Below are 7,910 nucleotides of genomic sequence, written 5' to 3' on the forward strand. Positions count from 1 at the left end.
CAGACACTGGACAGAGGAACTCTGCCTAGAAGGCCAGCATCCCGGAGTCACCTCTTCACTGTTGATGTTGAGACTGGTGTTTGCAGGTACTATTTAATGAAGCTGGCAGTTGAGGACTTGAGGTGTCTTTCTCAAACTAGACAGAGTCCTTTTAGGTGCCTTTTGGCGAACTCCAAGCGGGCGGTCTTGTGCCTTTTTACTGAGGAATGGCTTCTGTCTGGCCGATGGTCACTCTGACAGAGCGCTAGAGTTCCTCTGTGGAGATGGCTACCTTCATGGTAGAGGCCTGATTGGTTTAGTGCTGCAGTCTTCTCCCCTGATTGCTCAGTTTTGCTGGGCGGCCAGCTCTAGGAAGAGTCTTGGTGGTTCCAAACTTCATCCATTTAAAAATGAAGGCCATTGTTTTTTTGGGAGACCCTCAATGCTGCAGACATTTTTTGGTACCCTTCCCCAGATCTGTGCCTCGACACGATCCTCTCTGGGAGCTCTACAGACAATTCCTTCGACCTAGTGGCTTGGTTTTTGCTCTAACATGCACGGTCAACTGTGGCACCTTTTTATATAGACAGGTGTGTACCTTTCCAAATCTTGTCCAATCAATTGAATTTACCACCGATGGACTCAAAGTTGTAGAAACATCTCAAGGATGATCAATGGAAACCGAATGCACCTGAGCACAATTTGAGTCTCATAGTGAAGGGTCTGAATACTTATGTAGAACTTTGTTTTGTTTGTCATTATGTGGTGGTGTTGTGTGGATGAGGGGAATAAACAATTTAATCCTTTTTAGAATAAGGCTGAAACCTAACTGTGGGAAGAAGTTGAGGGGTCTGAATACTTTCCAAATGCACTGAACAAAAATATAATTGCAACAATTAACTATTTTACTTAGTTACAGTTCAAATAGGGATTTCAGTCAATTGAAATACATTTGTTAATTCTTTGGATTTCACGACTGGGCAAGGGCACCCACTCGGGAACGAGGCCCAGCCAATCATTGAGTTTATACCCATAAATGGGATTTATTATAGACCTATACTATTCAGTTTCATCAGCTGTCCGGGTGGCTGGGCTCAGATGATTTCGCAGGTGAAGAAGCCGGATGTGGAGTCCTGGACTTGTGGTTACACGCAGTCTGCGGTTGTGAGGCCGGTTGGACGCACTGCCAAATTCTCTAGAACAATGTTGGAGGCAGCTTGGTAGAGAAATTAAAAATTAAATTCTCTGCCAACAGCTCTGGTGGACATTCCTGCAGTTAGCATGCCACGTGCACACTCCCTCTCAACTTGAGACATCTGTGGCATTGTGTTGTGGCCTTTTATTGTCCCCAGCACAAGTTGCACCTGTGTAATGAACATGCTATTTAACAGCTTCTTGATATGCCACACCTGTCAGGTGGATAGATTGTCTTGGCAAAGGAGAAATTCTCACTAACAGGGATGTAAACAAATTTGTCCACAATTTGAGGGAAGCTTTTTGTGCGTCTGGAAAATCTTGCGTCTTATTTCAGCTCATTAAACCAAGACTTTACATGTTGCGTTTATATTTCTGTTCAGTATTTTCTTTTTCAAGTATCGATCCATTTTATTTTATCGATCTTGTCTCATCGCTGCTACTCCTCAACGGGCTCGGGAGAGCGAAGGTGGAGTCATGCGTCCTCTGAAAAATTGCCCAACGAACTGTGCTCCTTAACACCTGCCAGCTTAACCCAGAAGCCAGCCGCACCAATGTGTCGGAGGAAGCACCGTTCAACTTGAGACCGGCGTCAGGCACCCGGCCCGCCACAGAGTCGCTAGAGCGCTAGAGTAAAGCCCCACAGGCCAAACCCTCCCCTAACCCGGGTGACGCTGGGCCAATTATGTGCTGTCCTATGGGCCTTCCGGCCTCGGCCCGGGAAGGAACCTGGGTCTGTAGTAATCCTATCAATCCTATTTAAGAAATAAATTTTCTAAGGCGAATGTGATTCTTTAGAACACTGGAGGATAAATGCATCAGGATTTTTACTTTGTCCCGAGTGGTGCAGCAGTCTAAGGCACTGCATCTCAGTGTTTGAGGCGTCACTACAGACACCCTGGTTCAAATCCAGGCTGTATCACAACCGGATGTGTTTGGGAGTCCCATACGGCGGCGCACAATTGGCCCAGCATCGTCCGGATTTGGCCGGTGTAGGCAGTCATTGTAAATAAGAATTTGTTCTTAACTGACTTGCCTAGTTAAATAAATAAAAGTAGGCGACGGGAATCAAACAAACCACAATGTGCCGACATCGCTCTGCTCTTGACTTTTGGAAGTTGGTGAGGGCTTTGTCTAGCCATTCCATGCTGATGCACGTGTTAGCTTTAGCTCTGGTCATAGCCTTTTAGAAAACTATCGGTGTTAGCTCAAGCAATCACATTTGTCTGCCATTTTAAAATGTTCTTGCCAATCATACTAATTTGCAAAAGGTGGGGGAAAATAGTATTTTGCAGGAGTGTCTACTTGGTAGTCAACCGTGACCCCCATCGCACTTGTCTTTTAAAAAGTTCCAATGCTTTTTTTTCTTTCAATTTCCTCCTTTAAATGACATATCCAAATCTAACTGCTCAGGACCTAGAGCAAGGATATGCATATTCCTGATACCATTTGAAAGGAAACAAAAATTGTGGAAATGTGAGATGAAAAAAGGATATAATATTTGATCTGGTAAAAGATAATACAAACAAAAAACATGCGTTTTCTATATTTTTGTTGCATCTTTGAAATGGAAAAAGGCCATACATTGAGATAGGATTCTAGGTGTAATTAGATGTTGTCCACAATATGGCAGCAGTGTGTGTGCAAATTTTCAGATTGATCCAGTGAAGAATTACATCACTGTACAAAATGTTGTAATAAATCTGCCAGGAGTTTGCACAAATGTGCCGAATTGGTCAATTTATACATTTAAGTACATAACTATAGAGTGCATACAAAAATGCTATGATGATAAATTAAAATGTACACCTTCACATCTAGATGGTGGGGTGGGTGTGGAGCCAGAGACAGCAGCAGGGTCAAACTGTAGAACCCAGTTCCTACATTTGAATATAATTTCTTTTTTTTAAATCAAACATAACTATGCTGCATTTGATCTCTGGGACCCTCAGGATGACAAAGAGCAAGATTACTGAATGTATCAAACCAGTTGCCGTGATAAGTCTTTTGTTGTGCACTGTCCTCAAACAATAGCATGGTGTTTTTTTGCTGTAATAGCTCATTGTAAATTGGGCACTGCAGTTGGATTAACAAGAATTTAAGCCAATATAAGACATGTCTATGTCCCGAAAAGTTGGCTGCTGTTTAAGGAATTCAAATCACGTTATTGCATATTGAGCAACAATTGTCCCTTAGAGGTTAATGGAAATGTCCCTTCCTTGAAGTCATGTGAAGTGTGATGACTGTGGTTTGTTTGAATCCTGGTCAAACACTTTTAATTTGATGTTTGTTGAGAAGGCATCCTCCAGTGCAATAACATGTGTTCTGAAATTGGAATTAAAAATAAAGTTTAATTCTATACTTGAAGTTGCTACTAAATATTATCAGTTGCACCTTTTCTTGTTTGTCACTTTAACCCCAGTTTTAACCATGTCTTTGTTTGACCAAGTCAGTTAATCCAATTATTGACATCTTGTGCCAACAATTGATAGCTGTCCTCACGGGTTGTCAAACCGGTAGGGTAGACCTTGCCCAGTCCTAATTGTTTGTTTCAAATAGGACAGCTAAGAAAACATCCTAACGAAAACAATGAGAAGCATGGTATCAGGTCTCTCTGTATTATCTGAACACGTAGACAACACGGCCAAAAGTATGTGGACACGCCTTCAAATTAGTAGATTTGGCCATTTCAGCCACACCTGTTACTGACATGTGTATAAAATTGAGGACACTGCCGTGCGATCTCCATAGACGAACATTGGCAGTAAAATTGCCTGAAGATCTCATGGACTTTCAACAAAGCTGGCTAAAATAATGTAAGACCTTCAAAAAATAAAGGAAACACTAAAATAACACATCCTAGATCTGAATGAAATATTCTTATTAAATACTTTTTTCTTTACATAGTTGAATGTGCTGACAACAAAATCACACAAATTATCAATGGAAATCAAATTTATCAACCCATGGAGGTCTGGATTTGAAGTCACACTCAAAATTAAAGTGAAAAACCACACTACAGGCTGATCCAACTTTGATGTAATGTCCTTAAAACAAGTCAAAATGAGGCTCAGTAGTGTGTGTGGCCTCCACGTGCCTGTATGGCCTCCCTACAACGCCTGGGCATGCTCCTGATGAGGTGGCGGATGGTCTCCTGAGGGATCTCCTCCCAGACCTGGACTAAAGCATCCGCCAACTCCTGGACAGTCTGTTGGTGGATGGAGCGAGACATGATGTCCCAGATGTGCTCAATTGGATTCAGGTCTTTGGAACGGGCGGGCCAGTCTATGCCTTCCTCTTGCAGGAACTGCTGACACACTCCAGCCACATGAGGTCAAGAATTGTCTTGCATTAGGAGGAACCCAGGGCCAACCGCACCAGCATATGGTCTCACAAGGAGTCAGGCTACCTCTGGCGAGCACATGGAGGGCTGTGCAGCAGAACGTTCTCCACGGCGTCTCCAGACTGTCACGTCTGTCACATGTGCTCAGTGTGAACCTGCTTTCATCTGTGAAGAGCACAGGGTACCAGTGGCGAATTTGCCAATCTTGGTGTTCTCTGGCAAATGCCAAACGTCCTGCACGGTGTTGGGCTGTAAGCACAACCCCCACCTGTGGACGTCGGGCCCTCATACCACCCTCATGAAGTCTGTTTCTGACCGTTTGAGCAGACACATGCACATTTGTGGCCTGCTGGAGGTCATTTTGCAGGGTTCTGGCAATGCTCCTCCTGCTCCTCCTTGCACAAAGGCGGAGGTAGCGGTCCTGCTGCTGGGTTGTTGCCCTGCTATGGCCTCCTCCACATCTCCTGATGTCCTGGCCTGTCTCCTGGTAGCGCCTCCATGCTCTGGACACTACGCTGACACACACAGCAAACCTTCTTGCCACAGCTCGCATTGATGTGCCATCCTGGATGAGCTGCACTACCTGAGCCACTTGTGTGGGTTGTAGACTCCGTCTCATGCTACCACTAGAGTGAAAGCACCGCCAGCATTCAAAAGTGACCAAAACATCAGCCAGGAAGCATAGGAACTGAGAAGTGGTCTGTGGTCCCCACCTGCAGAACCACTTTTATTGGGGGTGTCTTGCTATAATTTCCACCTGTTGTCTATTCCATTTGCACAACAGCATGTGAAATGTATTGTCAATCCGTGTTGCTTCCAAAGTGGACAGTTTGATTTCACAGAAGTGTGATTGACTTGGAGTTACATTGTTGTTTAGGTGTTCCCTTTATTATTTTTGAGCAGTGTATAAAAAAGGGGATGTCCGCTCACTGTTTTTGCTGCTACCAAACTTGATCTTTTCATAAAGCTTTGGTGATTTAAGATTTATTTCAAACGGGTCTCACGAGCCAAACTCGTTATCGATAGTCTTGACTACTTTGCGAATTGCATTGGACATGACAAAAAAAACAGCCTTCATGATGGCATGATGACATGATGGCTCCTTGCTGTCCCCAGTCCACCTGACTGTGCTGCTGCTCCAGTTTCAACTGTTCTGCCTTATTATTATTCGACCATGCTGGTCATTTATGAACATTTGAACATCTTGGTCATGTTCTGTTATAATCTCTACCCGGCACAGCCAGAAGAGGACTGGCCACCCCACATAGCCCGGTTCCTCTCTAGGTTTCTTCCTAGGTTTTGGCCTTTCTAGGGAGTTTTTCCTAGCCACCGTGCTTTTACACCTGCATTGTTTGCTGTTTGGGGTTTTAGGCTGGGTTTCTGTACAGCACTTTGAGATATCAGCTGATGTACGAAGGGCTATATAAATACATTTGATTTGATTTGATTGAGGAGGAGGCTATGCTGGTTTAAAAAAAAAATCAAACAAAATGTTTCTAAATACAAGGGTGTGAAGGGCACAAAAAACACATCTTATTCCATGGGCATATTGGCAGTGTGTGTCATGGCTGGATAGGCTGCGCTTCTGTTGTCAAAATCTATGCCGTAAACAAATGTGTTACGGGTAAAACCAGCTTTCGATTGGTCTTAAATATCCTCACCAGCGCATACTGAAATTGGCACTTTGGCACATTTTAAGGGCCTTATACCACCCCTCCCACCTCCAGCAAATGAAACCGGTAAATTACCAGTCCTGACGGGTTTGAAAATAGAACAGTGCCGGCTTTATCAGATCGAAATGACAAACAAGCGTGTTTGACAATTGCGCTGGGTTAAAGCCAGACAAAATTATAGCCAAAGGAGCTTGCTAAACATATCAAGAATTTCGCGGACCAGTTTCATAGCCTCAAATGCAGAGAAATTGCCTATGAATTGGCACATTGAAAGGTGGCACAATTTGTAAATTGTGCAAAGACACCATTTTTTGGTCAAATTATTTTTTCTGAATTTATGTTTACGTGAATTGAGATTATTTCCAGGGCTATACAACACCATGAAATATACAGACACACACAGACAAAATGATGTAGACACCCCTTCAAATTAGTGCATTTGGCTATTTCAGCCACACCCGTTGCTGACATAAAATGTATAAAATAGAGCACACCGCCAGGCAATCTCCATAGGAAAACATTGGCAGCAGAATGACCTTTCTGATTAATGCATAGTGCCAACTGTAAAGTTTGGTGGATGAGGAATAATGGTCTGGGGCTGTTTTTCATGGTTCGGGCTAGGCCCTTTAGTACCAGTGAAGGGAAATCTTAACGCTACAGCATAAAATTATATTCTAGACGATTCTGTGCTTCCAACTTTGGCAACAGTTTGGGGAAGGCCTTTTCCTGTTTCAGAAATGGTTTGTCTTGATCGGTGTGGAAGAATTTGCCTGGCCTGCACAGAGCCCTGACCTCAACCCCATAAAACACCTTTGGGATGAATTGGAACACCGACTGCGTCCCAGGCCTAATCGCCCAACATCACTGATGCTCTTGTGGGTGAATGGAAGCAAGTCTTCGCAGCAATGTTTCAACATCTAGTGGAAAGCCTTCCCAGGAGAGTGGAGGCTGTTATAGGAGCAATGTTCCAACGTCTCGTTGAAAGCCTTCCCAGAATAGTGGAGGCTGTTTATAGCGGAAAAGGAGGGACCAACTCCATGTTAATGCCCATGAATATGGAATGAGGTGTTCGACGAGTATACGTGTGTGTATAAAATATCAACAGTGACGGTAAAATGCCAAATGTCCATGTGTAACGGATGTGAAACGGCTAGCTAGTTAGCGGTGGTGCGCGCAAAATAGCGTTTCAATCGGTGACGTCACTTGCTCAGACCTTGAAGTAGTGGTTCCCCTTGCTCTGCAAGGGCCGCGGCTTTTGTGGAGCGATGGGTAACGATGCTTCGTGGGTGACTGTTGTTGATGTGTACAGAGGGTCCCTGGTTCGCGCGAGGGGATGTTCTAAAGTTATACTGTTACACATGGTTCTGGAGAGAGGTCTGACAACCCAGTCTCGTTTCAGCACTTCTCTGCAGGAAAAAAAAATCCATGGCTCCAAGGAGTCCATTTTAGGCAGAATCGTGTCAGCCTTGAGCCAGCTAGTGCTGCTCCACTGATCTCCACATCATCCAACACTTGAGCCAGCTCGTGCTGCTCCACTGATCTCCACATCATCCAACACTTGAGCCAGCTCGTGCTGCTCCACTGATCTCCACATCATCCAACACTTGAGCCAGCTAGTGCTGCTCCACTGATCTCCACATCATTCAACACTTGAGCCAGCTCGTGCTGCTCCACTGATCTCCACATCATCCAACACTTGAGCCAGCTCGTGCTGCTCCACT

Source organism: Oncorhynchus keta, chromosome 12 (assembly GCF_023373465.1).
Source record: "Oncorhynchus keta strain PuntledgeMale-10-30-2019 chromosome 12, Oket_V2, whole genome shotgun sequence".
Classification (NCBI taxonomy): Eukaryota; Metazoa; Chordata; class Actinopteri; order Salmoniformes; family Salmonidae; genus Oncorhynchus; species Oncorhynchus keta.